General features: G+C 44.8%; 1 protein-coding gene and 1 long non-coding RNA gene across 2 annotated transcripts in view; both read left to right on the forward strand.

The window, feature by feature from the left end:
- The first annotated feature begins 809 nt into the window (after positions 1-809).
- Positions 810-3,585, forward strand: LOC120384783. The gene is made up of 3 exons (XR_005589103.1): positions 810-876; positions 1,542-1,658; positions 2,605-3,585. It is a non-coding gene; the product is annotated as an uncharacterized LOC120384783 (long non-coding RNA).
- Positions 3,586-15,225: 11,640 nt separating this feature from the next.
- Positions 15,226-15,550, forward strand: part of C16H16orf70 (chromosome 16 C16orf70 homolog) — a 48,177-nt gene continuing 47,852 nt past the window's right edge. The window contains exon 1 of the mRNA XM_039503608.1: positions 15,226-15,246. The gene's annotated coding sequence lies outside the window, so the exon portion shown is untranslated. The remainder of the gene's footprint in view (positions 15,247-15,550) is intronic.

Below are 15,550 nucleotides of genomic sequence, written 5' to 3' on the forward strand. Positions count from 1 at the left end.
TCCCACTTGTGAGTAACGTGCCCCCAGAATCAGGCTGACTCCTGGGAGCAGCGTCCCAAATGTTGCTGACACTCAGCGAGTTGGCTTTAGTCATGAAGGGGCAGTTGGTCAGGGAGTGGAATCTGCACGCATCTAGTTACAACACATCCTGCTTACTTCACTTGGTTCCTGCTCAGGGGAGAGGCTGCTTTCCTAGCTATATGCAGTGAACTCTCTGGGGCAGGGAGCTCATCGTTTATCTGCCTGTATATAACTAGGCAGGCTTCCGGCTTTGCAGAAATAGAAAAGAGACGCTATGTCCGCACTGATTCACAACACCCTACTGGTCTAGCCAGAGTTACTAATGCACTGCAAAGTGGAGGCTTGAGGGGCCTGGATGGGAATCACTACAGTGCAATCAGCAGCTTCTGCACTCCAAGGACACTGCCGCTTCTTAACGGTGCATTGTGCCGCACTGGGCAGCAGTCAGGAATCTATTTTCAGCAGGTAGCATTCGGTATTGCCAACCCATGTGTTTAAAAATCAGGACTCGGGTCTTCCAAAATCATACTGTTGCTCTGACAACTCCAGTTTGGGAGTGTCACGTAGGGGTGGATGTTAGGGCTGTGATTTCTAAAACTCATTAACAAGGTATTTAATTAGCACTATGCAAAAGCAGAGAGACTTGTGCGTATGCCTTATGACACAGTGTAAGAGATCTATGGAACAGCTAGGCCTTGGGTGATTAATAACCAATGATTCCTTCTCGGCCTCAAAAAGAGTTAGAAAAACCATCCACCTCTTTTTATCCCAGAATAGGATCCACCTATAAAGACAATAAGAAAATGGTCCACATCATGTGAGATACAGTGTCTAAGGACCCACAAATCAGCCAAGGTTGGCCGTTCCTCTCCCCAAGAATAGAACCTAAAATGGCTAACTGAGAGTATTTCCTTTTGGACCAGTCTAGTCAAAGAGAAGTAACCATATTCCACAAAATGCCTTAAAGATAAGTGCACCCTCGGGAAGATAAATATAGACTCATAGACTTTAAGGTCAGAAGGGACCATTATGATCATCTAGGTTCTAAAGAACTGAGAATTGTTGATCATAAGAGAATGTAATAAGAAATCTTGGTAATTTGGTTTGTTCTTTGATATAACTACTGAGCTTCATCTCCAGTTTGTGATAATTGCTTGCAAGACTATATGGTCTGTGTAGTACACAATTGGCTTTGTCTACATTTCAGTGGTGAACAGTTGAATGTGGTTCTGGATGAATTAATAAACTCTTAGTTGGTTAAAAATAAACCAGTGTCCTGATTTGAGAAATACTGTCAAGTTCAAAGTTGACCTGAAAAGAATTCAATGTTAAATGAGTAAGCTAATTCTCCCTGGACTCCATAAAAAGAGGTTATCCTATTGGATTCTATTATATTGGCACGCTTTGTTTGATTTCAGCTTTAAAAATGAACTGGCACCCTGGAAGATTCATACCCCGGCCCCTTTTCACACTTACAGCTGTCTATAATTATAGAATCACACACTTTTTTTTTTCAACAGGACCCCTGCCTGAGTCAGTGCGCAGGGTGGACTGGCTCTGAGGATGAATCGTGGCTGTGTAGCGAAGGAGACAATTGTCTGTAGGACCCCTGCCTTATTTGTCACAGAAGTTGGAAGGTGTGTAGTGAATGAGGCAGAGGAGAGCAGGAAAAGAAAGGATGATCTCATGCTTAAGGCAGATGAACGTAGCCCTGGAGAACCGCATTCTTTTCTTCCCTCTGCCACAGCGCTCCTATTTTGACCTTAACCTCTGTCCCTCAGTTCCGCATGTGTAAAATGGAGATAATACTCCCTCATCTCAGAGGCGTTGCGAACATACATTCAATAGTGTCTCTGAAGAACTCAGATACTAGATTGATGGGCACCATCGAAAAGCCCATGAGAAAATGAATAATTCTGTCTCCAAAGCAGGATTTCAGTAGTAGTGTGCTGTAAATAAAGCCTGGGGCCACCCATTGAATAATCCGAAAACAAAATACTGAACAGCCACTCAGAAAGGGAGCACCATCAATCCTGGGTGCTGAATGAGGCAGGGGGGCCTGTAGAAAAATACTACGTGACCCTATAATTAAGGACCATATCATAATGCAGGCACACACCTTAAGGTCACACGGGTAGCCTTAATAGTGGCCTTTCCTAGCTTTTGAGCACTTGCCTTTGCACCCTGAATAATGTCTAGTGCAGTTCTTTGCGTGTAATGCGGTACATACAGTGTAGAGAGTACCACATGGGTACCAAATTCGGGATGCCGAAAGCAATTATAAATAAGGAGTGAAATACAGATACGAAAGCAAAAACCTAAAGGGAGGGGGGACAAATGAAAAGTGCAGTGATCATCCACAGGGAATTGATAAAAGTGAGTGACCTTCTCCCCCCACAATGGCCATTGTACTCGCTCAGTGTAATGATGGTTACTTAATAAGTAACTGGGAATTAGAATCAAGCTTCTTACAAGAACCTTCTTCCTACAAACAGTTAACACCAGGCAGACATATACGGCATTCGTTCGGATGTAAGGTCAAGTCTATCAATGTGATTACAAAATGGCCCTCTCTCTCTTTAGGATTTTTCCTACTGTGGACTCAAAGCAGCACCCCGCAGCGCTTTCTGCAATCAACAGCCCATCCCTTAGAACAACGTGTGTTTCTTGTCCAGGCTTTCAGTAGCATGTGCACAGAAACACCACTGCAAAGGCATATGTGGACCTGCTAGAAAAGTGTCGCTGCACGAGATGGCATAGCATGCCGCTGGGAGACAGCGGAGCTACTCAGATATGAAAAGGTCTTAGCGGCTGGGCTGTACAGCTCGGGATGATACTCACACATTCTGCAACTCCGCATCAAGGGTCTGTTTGCTGGAGCCATCCTCTGCAGGGAACCTCATCGCAGTCAGACTAATTCACGGATTTCTATTCTTTTGCTACCAAAGCTGCGCAGTTGACTCAAGAAGTCATAACCAGTCCATTTCCAATCAGAGGTTAGATGCTTTAAGTGCTTGCTGTTTCTTGTTTGGAAGAAGCTAGTGTCAGCCCACTGAGCCTGTTCCAGTGGAATCTCACAGAGTCAGCTGAGAAGAGGAATAAACTAGGAGAAAGAATACTCATGGTCTGGTAAACCACAAACATTTCTGCCCTGGAACATCTGTGGTGTGTCTAAACTAACAGGAATGTAAAAGCTAGTTAACTGGCAATCCACCACCACAAACCCTTAAAGTAATCTCCACTTGGGTTCTTGAAAAATAAGGCACCCAAAATCACTAATCACTTGGCCTGGATGGTCACATGGACCTATGTAACTTAGACATCTGATGTGTAACTCTGTAATTACTTGTATGAGTTAACTCAACAGGTATTGCCAGCCTGTGTTCTGATTCGCTTGAGTACCATACCACAGCTCAGAATGAATTATCACAGACAATCAACTCCTATTATTAGGAAGGGAGGTGCTAATATTTCTTTTGATCCAATAAACACCTTCCACAGGGGTGACAGGGGAAAAAAAGTAGCATCTTAGTCACTTCTGTCACTCTTCTAGTTTTCAATAAAAAAGTGAGACATGAATAATAAATGGAACAATGTTCAGCAGACTTCAAGGAAAGGCTCATTTCCCAGTGGCTCACTCCAGACTGTGTATATTCAGAGCTACTCTGCTTTGACAGCTCTGCAACCTAAGGACAGGCATTTTAAAATACACTTATTAGAACAAAGCCATTTTCTCAGCCTATGATGTCCAGTTCTGGCATTTAGTGTTGATCTGCTGTGCCTCTTATTTTGCTGACTGACTCCTGCTTTCTCACCCAGGTGGCTGTAACATCACTGACAAATGGGGAAGCAAACGAAACCCTCTTTTGGGGATCTTTCAAATTATAAAGAGTCCACCTGGTTTGAAAAAGTACTTAAAGGGCAGCTTTGGTCAGCAAAGGGACTGTGTAAAAACATCACTGCCTCTGAGTACACAGGCAGCATTATTGATGTTTATCTCATTGCTGGCAGGCAGCACACATACCATGAAAAACTGGGTCAGCACCAGTGATCTTATTAGACTCAGCGAGAGCGGGGTGCAGTGGGGAATGAGTCTAGGGGTAATGGTGTCCTCATAAAATCTCCTCATTCTCCTTCCTGATCCACAGCTAATACCTGTGCATCACTTCCTGCAGTGGAACCAACTGGGAAAGCTGTTCACAGCTATAACTGCTAATTTGATGGGGTCACAGTTGGAGGAGAAGATGGCCTCTTATGGCTTGAAGATCATTTCACTAGGGACCCAACGGGAGTTGGCCTCAGTGAACCCACCCCCTGTTAGAACCTCTCAGGAGGGACTTAATACTGAGATGGATTCCATTAATATGGCCTCTGAAACTCTGATTAAAGAAACGTTTTCCTAGGAGGAAATGAGAACTACTAGAGAACCATGGAGAATCTAAGGATGGTCAGACCCTTCCCCCACCCCCAGTGCCCTCTCCCCACACACAGAGGTAGAGGTCTTTGCATCTGGAATACTTCCCTGACTGTAGTGATAAATCCACACACAAGATGTAAAACCTGTGTGTGGGCTAAAGACAGGTGAGTCTATGGGCCCAGCAAGCCAGGTCTCAAACAGTAAAACTGGATGTCAGTACGCTTTCAGAAAATACCATGGGTCACACCCAGCCATGCCCAAAAAGATATCTGGCCCAGGATTCATAACAGTATGCATACAGTACCAAACCTGCTTCATTGCACCATCTTGTGGAACCTACAGGTATCTAACAGGAGGTGGACTAGAAGAGACATGGGGGCAGACAGAGCGTAGGGGATCTGATTTCCTCCATCATGTTGTTTATATATTGCTAAATATAAACACCTCTCTGAAACCTGGGTCTTCTGCTTCCACAAGAAAACGACAGGCCTAGTGCTTATCCCAGATGACCACTCAAACCCAAAAGCCAGGAAAAGGTGTTTTTAGGTACAACCATTCTATTCAAGAGCACATGCATATTCTGTTGGAGCAAAATGATATTTACATAATTTGCTGGCACTGTAAGGTATGTTTTGCCATTTCGGAGTTTGTAACCATCCCATACAGTAGACTAAGTGGGAACAGTGTAGAACATTGCTCCAATATCCTGAACATAAGAACAGTGCTACTTAAATTCTGTAAACAAGTGTATGCCCAAGGAGTATAAACAGATTTGAAGTGGGATGGTCTCTTTCTAATCACCATGGAATATGGTGAGCATCAACTCAGATTGGAGACAGAACCAGATTACTGGATACACAGTTGGATTATAAAGCACCTGTTAGTCCACTGAGACAGACTAGATTGATTGTGTGGAGATTATCTGTCTGCTCATAATACAACAACAAGCTCGTCAGACGTGATTTATAGACCCTTTGTGGAAATAAAGCAGGTTGAAAAATGTAGCAGAAGCATCAGAAATGTGTGTCTTACAAACAAGCAATAAGACTTCCATGTATTGGCATGTAGTCTCTTTCATCGTTAACCCACGGCAAAACTAGGGATGGGATTTTTCAAAAGCGCTCAGCATTGGCCTCACGCTGCAGCCACTGAAATCAACAGTAAAACTCTCATTGTCTTCAGTGCCAGTGGAGTTAGACCAACATTGAGCACTTTTGAAAATCCCACCCTGCGTGGACAGACACGTTCTTTTGTATCCAGCAGACAGATGCCCCAGAATAAAGTTATCTGCGGACACAAGAGCAATCAAGACCCTGATCCTACTGCCATCGTACTCCAATGGGAGTTCAGCCTGAATAAGGAATGCGGGATTAGACCCTAAAATAAACATGGAAAACTTTATTTGCAAAAGGAGCACAAGCTGCCAACCCAGGGAAACGCTGTGCCAAAGCCTCAGGAGACAGACTATGAAATGTTTGAGAAGCTTCCCCAGAGGAAAATGTTCCCATCAGGTCCTTTTAAAAAATACTGGGTGGAGTCCTTTTAGCGTGCTACAGCAATGTGTCTCCCTCACCCACCCACTTGTGCTCCTGGCACATCAGAGGGAGATCAGTAAAGAGACCGCAAAAACAAACTCAACACTGAAGTAGAACAAGAATTCATTTCACAGCCAGAAAAACCCTGAGCGGGTGGTCTCACTCGGTGTGGTGACCACAGAGCGTGGATCTTAAATGGTCTTGCTCTCCCTTCTCCACCTCTTCTCTTTGCCAAGCATCTGTTCTTAGAGACTTGTCTGTATTGGGTTCTCAGTCCTCAGGCTCTGGTGCCTGCTCTGTCTCTTAACATGTAATTCAGGAGACTGGAAGAAATTACGGTTGCTGCATTCTAGAGAGGCTCTGTCTCAATACATGCCAATTATGAACTCAGTTCGGATAATGTTGCTAGCACCATCTGTTCCCAGAGAGGGGAAAGCAGCTTCATGACCTGCTCCCTAATCTCTTCGTGACTGGTGTAAATCAGAGCCGAATGTGGCCAGAACACTGCGGATGCTCTGACCGTTATAACGAAGAAAAATAACATGCTAAGGAAGAGCAAATTATCAGTGTCTGAAAGTGCGTGTTCTCTACGGATTATATTTGTAAAATAAATGGGCGAAAGAGTGCTGTCAGCTAAATCCACATGTTATGTATACCCCCAGAACTAGAAAGCCAAATTCATTGCTGGATTAAGATAGAGCACCTCTATTGAAGGTTTTATTTTATTTTTTAATGAATAATATCCTCTGAAATCTCATCCTGTGTGACATAGCATCAGGGGCAGTAAATTACTGGTTCAATGGCAAGCATCTAAAATGGTGAAAAGACCAAATACATTATTCTGTTGCTGTATGGGACTGATACCTGCATATTAATGCTGACTTTGGGAAGCTACAGGGTGCAGGGGTCTAGAAAGCACAATTTAACTCCTTAGTCACTACACACATGAAAACACCAAAAGGGCACATTACCCCATCTAAGGCTAGCACTAATTCACACCCACAGCATATTTGGCCAATGCCACTCGTGCTCTCTAACCCATCAACACCAATAAGTATGTACAGCCTTGCTGGCTGGCATTGGCACCAAAGAGAAATTCTATTAAACCATTCCAAAAACCTCTCAATAACAGACCACTGCAAGCAACAAATGCAACTTTCAATTAACTAAAGTTATCTGTAGATCAGCATTGTGGTATGCTTGGCAGTAACAGCCTTGAGTGGGTTACTATGCACCGTAGTTTGCCTTGGAAGAAAAGAGGGACATCATTGGTGCAGCCTCTGCTTTCTCAAATCACATTGCTTAAGTGATGACCCTGGTTTAATACTCTTCTCTTCCTGAGTCATTCGTCATCTCTTTTCAATAACTCTGCCTGCATTTGCTCAGTTTTTGTTTCATTCTTTCCTCTAAGACTTTGTTCCACAGCCTTCTGTTTGCACTGAATTTTTCCCAGATGAATTGTCAGTAGATTTCCCTCAGTTTACTCTATTTGCTTCCTGACAACATTTATTTAAGGCACAAGTGTTATATTCTACATGTTGGGATGGGGTGTAAAACCCCACACTGGAGAGGGAGGGGTTAAGAAGCTGCTCTGAGCCCAGATAGCTCCGCCCTGCCACTCCTGCAACTTGCCCAGCCTCTGGAGAGGAGCTTAAAAGGGAGCAGGTTGTAGCTTACTTGTGGACTGCCTGAGGAGCACTGTGGGAAGTCTATCTGCCAGAGCGCCTGACTATTGATGGTCTATCTGACCTGCTGAGGGAAAAGGACTCTGGACTTTTGCAAGAGCAGAGACCTAGTCCTTGATTTGTTTTGTTTACACATCCTTGTTTTTCCCTCTTGCATGAGGAGGCTGGTAGGCAGTGATCCAGGGAGGCAGCCACATAGCACTCCAGGGTTCAGGACTCAGCTGCTTACCTCTGGATCCTGGATTGGAACCTGATGGACAGGGTGGGCCTGGATTCTTGTGCCCAGCCTCTGTTGGGGCTAGAAACAAAGAGCCTATCCCTGATACTAGTGACCAAGGACTAGGAAGACCTCCTATCCTGGGGAGTCCTGGCTCTGGGATTTTAGCTAGGGCGAGTCCTGGAGCCCCTTTCTGGACAGTGGGACTAGTCTTGGTTGGACTCCTCATGTACCGTGGAAGGGGTGGACACACGTTGTGGCCCAACCATAGGTGGTGCCTGTGAGGAGCTGACCCCTTCACAAACCTATATACAAGTATCTTAATGCAGTTGCACCACAGGGTGAATGCGATATCTTGGAATACTGCAATGCTTCTTAAATGGAAATGCACAGTAATATAGTATCGGGGGTAGCCGTGTTAGTCTGTATCCAGACCTTGGGAGGCAGGCCAGTCCTTGTTTACAGACAGCCCCCCCACACACATCTGAAGCAAATACTCACCAGCAACTACACACCACACCACAGAAACACTAACCCAGGAACCAGTCCCTGTAACAAACCTCGTTGCCTACTCTGTCCCCATATCTACTCTAGCGACACCATCAGAGGACCCAACCACATCAACACACCATCAAGGCCTCATTCACCTGCACATCCACTTATGTGATATATGCGATCATGTGCCAGCAATGCCCCTCTGCCATGTACATTGGCCAAACCGGACATTCTCTACGCAAAAGAATAAATGGACACAAATCGGACATCAGGAATTATAACATTCGAAAACCAGTAGGAGAACACTTCAATCTCCCTGGACATTCTATAACAGATTTAAAAGTAGCCATACTTGAACTAAAAAACTTCAGAAACAGACTTCAAAGAGAAACTTCAGAATTAAAATTCATTTGCAAATTTAACACCATTAATTTGGGCTTGAATACAGACTGGGAGTGGCTGGCTCACTACAAAAGCAGCTTTGCCTCTCCTGGAATTGATACCTCCTCATCAATTATTGGGAGTGGACTACATCCACCCTAACTGAATTGGCCCTGTCAACACTGGTTCTCCACTTGTGAGGTAACTCCCTCCTCTTCATGTGTCAGTATATAATGCCGACATCTGTAACTTTCACTCCATGCATTTGAAGAAGTGGGTTTTTAACCCATGAAAGCTTATGCCCAAATAAATCTGTTTGTCTTTAAGGTGCCACCAGACTCCTTATAGTGAAGCTGTTAAAAGTCTTGGCCTGGCCCGGCATCACAAAATAATGAAATAGCTTAGCAGAGAGCATGCCCAACTGACATGACAAGCAGGAAGTAATTGTAACATCAACTGGCAGTTATGCAAATATACCCGATCTAATTATCCTCCCGGTATTGTATGTAGTCTAATGGTGAGATGCTATCTAAATATATATATATATATTCTAAAATTTTGCCCCATCACTGTCAAAAGAGGCCTGTAACCTCAGTCTTATTAGACTCATCACTGCTCCTAAATTCCCAGATCATGTCAGTGACCTGTTTTTTATCTTCTGCTAGCAAAGTAATGACACCTCCTTGTCTCAGATGTGGCACTCGGATGCCTTTGTTATTTCTACACTTGAGAATTGTAATAGTCTCCAAATGGGATCAAGTGTGATGTGCTGAGGCTATCCTGTCGTACCGGTGCTGTATTTGCGACACTGCATTTGGTTTGTTTTAGTTCTGAATCTTGGGGTTGTAATAATTTGTGTTAATTTTCCTTTGTTTTATTCCGGCTAGATATGGGAGTGGTAATGGCGGGGGGAGTATTCAGGGACTACCAAAGACAAAGGGTAAAAAAACTACCTCAATATACATACTGAAAGGGCAAATACAGGATCTGTGCCTCACCCCCAAGGGGTTCCACTCTTCCTTAACGGAAAGTCATGTGGCCCCAGTGCCTCTGAGACTGAGCTCTAGGTTTCAGCATTCCTGTTTCACAGCGTGAGCTCCGCCCAGTGAGTCCAACTGAGACAGACTCCTGGTCAGAGACTTTTTGCTCTCTTCAGAGATCAGTGAACCTCAGCAAGTATTTGCAGTGGTACCAGGCACCTGTGAAACACTTTGATTTCAGTGAATCAGTGTTTTGTGACAGAAAAATGTTCAGTGGGAAAATTTTGCCCAGCGCTAATAAATATATCTTGAAATGCCCAGTGAAAATGGTCTTACCAGAGAGAGCAACCAATACCACCCTGTCATGCCAGGAAGGAAGTTGGATGGGAAGGAGTATAGCTAACAAGGCACAGTGGGAGGCAGGAGTTCTTCAGGCTCTAGACCAGGGGGCGGCAACCTTTCAGAAGTGTTGGAAAACCATAGTGCTAATGAAGCCTTTTTGTATTAGGCCGGAGTGAACCAAAGTTATGCTATGCTTGCCCAAACCATGTTGGAAAGCTTACAGAACTCATTAGAATGAAGGCCGTGTATTTACCTATGTCAGCTATTTTGCTTATCAGCTTGTTTGGCTCCCCAAGTGTATGCAGCTGCGTTCACATGTATGCATCCAAAGTATCTAGTACAAAGGGTCAACGGATGTATCTTGTGTCCCCTTCAGAATGACAAATGTATCCTCAACAGATGTATCTTGTAGCCCCCACAAAATGATATATGTATCCTGCGTATCCAATTATCCCCTAATAGATGCATGTGCAGGTTCTACAGGTCAACCAAATGACGTAGACAAATGTAGGCTAAGTTGTTTGTTACTGATTATAAAAAGGCCCGTTCGGGCTTGTGGGGTGTGTCTCTTTCTCTGGCACTAGCCGAGAGGAGCACCCGCTCAGCTGACCGATCAATAAAGGGTGTGGTACTCGTCTTCCTGTCTCCGTGCCTCCTTGGTGTAATTAGGTAAGCTCCAGGGGGAAACGAGCCCTTTTGGCTAACAGAAGTGCTGGGCCGAGTCTTCATTTATTCACTCTAATTTAAAGTTTCGCGTGCCAGTGATACATTTTCATGTTTTTAGAAGGTCTCTTTCTATAAGTCTATAATATATAACTAAACTATTGTTGTATGTAAAGTAAATGTTTTTAAAATGTTTAAGAAGCTTCATTTAAAATTAAATTAAAATGCAGAGCCCCCTGGACCAGTGGCCAGGACTCAGGCAGTGTGAGTGCCACTGAAAATCAGCTCGCATGCCACCCTTGGCACGTGTGCCATAGGTTGCCTACCCTTGCTCTGTACTGAGAGAAGCAAAGGGATATACCAACTTTATCTGCATTGCCAATAAAGAGTATCAGCCTGTATTCCTTCGGACCTCCATAGCAAGAGAGCTTTGCAGTGACAAAGGAAGTTGCCTCAGTCTCACCTGACCTGCCACGAGCAGCGGCAGGAGATGCAGACTCCACCAGGATAAAAATTATCGGTCTGAACTTTATCTATATATTTGTCAACTATGGGCCTATTCTGACTTCCACTGATATCACTGGCAAGATTCTTTCCTAGTGTAGCTCCAGTAACTTTACAGAACACCTGTGGTTAATTTCTCTCTCACATGCTTTCTCTTGTACATTAAAGTGTGCATCTTTTTTTAATAATAAATAAAGTTTAACTGTGGTTTATTTTGGCACAATCCATCCAGCGCGATGTAAATCTTGCCTATGTCAAGAATTGGAAAGAGCAAGAGGTGTAGGCGTGTACGGATATACACTCATGCACCATTTGTCTTGCAGAGATTCTTATTTAAAGATATGAAGTTCTGAGAATTGTGTTTGTGTGTATCCAAAGAGCCAGGTGGGTTAGTTGGAACCAAAGAGGCAGGTGCAGTGCAGATGCTAGCATGAAGAAAAGACTGAGACACCTTTTAATTCATGCCAGTTCTTGAATATAAACAATGTTTGTTTGCTATAGCCAAGTCTACACTCTCTGCTGGAGGTCTTTTTGTATAACATTTAGGCAAAGTTATTTTAATTTTCCATTCCACAATTGGTCACCATCTAATCTTTTTTCAGTAGATCTTTGCTTATGAATTACAGCATTATTATTTTATAGGCAATATCTGATCCTTATTTGGTTGGTTCAGTAAGTCCCTTTCAAATGTTTTGATCCTTGTGTGGCCATTGGTGAAAGAGTGTCATAAACTATTATATTTAATTTAATGATTTATTGTCTAGACTATGGTTTCATCAGCAGAATCTGTTTTAGGAGTAACTTTGATACAACATTAGGAGGAAGAGGAATTTCATCATGTCTACTGTTCCTTAAAGGAATAAAAGAATGGAGCATTTGTGTTCTACAAACCCTTTAATGCAAAAGCTTCTCAAAGTGCTTTACAACATGATGAGGTTTTGGTGGTAGTGTAGAACTGTGGAAGCAAATGCCACAGCTATTATGGGCTCAATATTAATAACTTCCAGCCTTGGGCATTAATACATGTTTTATCAAGAAACTCTTGGCTAAGACATTAGGGTTATCACTTTACTCTATTTCAAAATATGTGACAAGCTCTTTAACTTCTTCTTAGCCCTAGGGAGTATGGTTTCATGTCTCATCTGAAGGACACCACCCGCCCCGATGCACTAAGCCCTGTTACGGCACTCGTAATACCACTATCTACAAGGGGTAGATTTTCAAAGAAATGCGCATAGATAGAATATGTGCCAGGACATCTTCCCCTACCCATTTCCCTCTTTCAAGAGGATAGTACTCAAAGCAATATAATGTATAATCTTACTGAACCTGCATTGCCCATTTAGCCCGTTTAAATCTGTTTTGTTCCTCTAGCCCCTTGCCACCTTGTCTTCCTCTCCCCTTATGCATGCTGCCTGGTTCCTTTCTTTCCTCCTAACCGTGGACATGCGGCCTGGGTTCCTTCTCCCCTTAGACATTCTTCTCCCACTAGCAACTCCTACCCTGCGGATTACACTGTCCCTGGGAGTCTCGTGTTTCCCCTCCTCCTCCTGTATTAATAACCCCTAGATCTACCCACTTCCAACTGCTTTTTTCTTGCAGTGATGAACCTGATATGTGTAGTATTGCTAGAAACAAGGAAAAGTCAGTATCACATGACCTGCCAGCTAGGTGGACATACCACAAAAGCTCCATGGACCACTGGTAGTCAGCTGATCACAGTTGAAATGGCAGCTGCTTTTAACACTTTTTAGCAAAGTTTTGATTTTAGATTAAAACTCTGAAAGGTAAATTCTTGGAACAGCCCAGGGATTTAATTCATACAATATCTACACTTTATTTCAAAGGAGCTAGTTAGGTTTTTTTAAAACTGATGCTATTTAGCACCTGCTAGGAAAAAAATCTGGAGCTCAGCTCCTCCCACTTTAAGTACTGCTGGAAGAATTAAAATAAAAACCTTTCTCCAAAAGCATGTCTTTACTACCCTATACGCATGTCAAAGAACATTTTAAAGGTCCTGCCTCAGGGCATCTGAAATTCTGGTCAACGTGAGGTCAGCAAGCACAACATTCTTCCAGGGTATTTTTTCCTGAGAAGCTGTATAAAAATTGAGTTCTTGGAATGGTGAGATGCATGTTACTTTATGGAACGGTTTATGATGTCACAAAATCATGCAAATTAAGAGATGGAAAAGACCTACAGTATTAGGTTAATTAGTCCATCTCCCTGTTAGTGCAGGATTAGTCCCTGGAGTCCATTTGATTTTTATAAATACATTCTATAGCGCAGATACAGAAGTAGACGAGGCCGTAGAACTGTTTTGTTTTCACCTTGCACCGACTGAGAGGATAGAATGAAATCTTGTTTATTTGGGTTTGGTCCTTCTAGATTTTGCTGTTTCAGAAAGAGCTTGTGAAGGTTGGAGATCAATCTGCTAGTGAGGTTTGACCCCTGAAGTACAGAGAATAGTATCATGATACTCTCCTTTCCATAGGGCATCTATCAGCACACAGCCTGCAACCCTTCTCCATTGCCTTGGTCTAGGATGACCAGATGGCCCAATTTTATAGGGATAGTCCAAATTTTTGGGTCTTTTTTCTTATATAGGCTCCTCTTACCCTGCATCCCCTGTCCTGATTTTTCACATTTGCCCTCTGGTCACCCTAAAGGCTATTTGTGCATGTTAAAGTGAATTGATAATGAGGGTCCTCAGAAGATATCCATCCTCCCTCCTCCAATTTAGGAGGAAGTTGGGACACTAGGATTCTTCTCAACCAGCTACATCAAAATACAACTGAACTTTCCCTGCCTATGCTAGGATTTTACAATTTGTTGGCTCTCTCATCATAAAAAAATACCCTTTTCCTAAACCTAGTCATAGTTGCATAGGTTTAACTAAATGCATAACCTTAAACCAATCTAGCGTTCATCCACCTTAGGAAAAAAGGTGTGTTCTTACCTCATATTAGCTAACACAAGATAACTAACACATCTTGGACTGGAGCTCGGGCTCCGAACTCCCGCAAGCTTCAGAGACCAAGTTACTACATCTACTCACCACTATCTTTAGCACACTAACCTTAGGCTGGGAGGCTCATTCCTGGACGTACTGTAGCGATCCCCTAAGGAACAGTAACATTAGAACAGGCCTGGCTAAAGATGATCCCATAAGCAACTCTAATTATTAAATCTGCTTCCCTGAAGCTCGATCATTGCTTGCTGGGGCTCACTGCCTCCACCCCACTCTTCTGTTAAAATAAAGGGCAGCCTCAGCAAGCTGCTCTGTTTGGAAGAACAACTGGGGTGCCAAAATCACAAGTCCCAGCTGCTGCACAGCAGAAAGCCCAGGAGACTCTCAGCATTTTAAAATGATGTATGTTTCTAGCCCTTCTGGATGGCGAAGAAATCTTGAAAATGTGACCCAAGTGCACCCCAAAGTCCCAGAAACCAGAAGGCAAACAGATAAATTGCCTGATTTTTAAACCAATCTCAGGATTTTGGGGGGCAGAACCCTGATTTTTGAACACTGTGGAGCTGACAATGCTAAAATGAGGTGCTGTCCCCAATCCCCTACCATAGACATCCTTGGTCCAACTATCCCCCTAGAGGGGACATGGTTTCCCCCTCCCACCCGCTGAGCTTGGAGGGAGTCAGGCCCCCTTTCTCTGTTATCCCCACAACACCTTGTTTCCCCTTGTCCCTGCCTCTTTTGCCCCACCTGCCTCCCCTGATCCCAGCCTTGCCGTCCCCTTCCCCTGGTTTTGGGGCCCGGCCCCTAGGCTAGGTGAGTTGGCCAAGGCTGCACGGCGCGTCTGTGGCACAGTCGGCACTCAAACCCAGCGCTCCCCAGCTCCAGGAAAGGGGTCTAAGCCCGGCCTCGCGCCTCTCGCACGCGCGCGCACGCACACGCCCGCGGCCCCGCCCGCGTCAGTCCCCGGCCCCGCCCACCCGGGGCGGTCTCGCCTGACGGCCGTTGCAAAGGATTTTTTCAGCAGCCGCAAGTGAGGTGAGTCGCGGCCCTTCGGAGCGGGGGGAGGAGGTGTTAATGCCCCGGCGGGGGCGCCCTTCACCCCCGCGCACACAGCTGGGGGGGGCCCGGCTCTGGCCCCCCTTTTCCCGGAGCGGGATGAGCGCGGCGGCCGGGAGCTGCTCCTCGCTGCGGGCGAGCCGGGGCTGCGGGCGGGGGGCCCTTGGGCCCGCTCTGGGGCGGGGGGCGCAGGCCCCGCGGGAGTGGGGGCCCTGAGCCGCTGTCCCCGGGGAGGGGGCTCTGGCCCCGGTGTGAGGGTCTAGCGGGCGGTGAGGCGGGTGGG

Source organism: Mauremys reevesii, linkage group 16, assembly GCF_016161935.1.
Source record: "Mauremys reevesii isolate NIE-2019 linkage group 16, ASM1616193v1, whole genome shotgun sequence".
Taxonomy (NCBI): domain Eukaryota; kingdom Metazoa; phylum Chordata; order Testudines; family Geoemydidae; genus Mauremys; species Mauremys reevesii.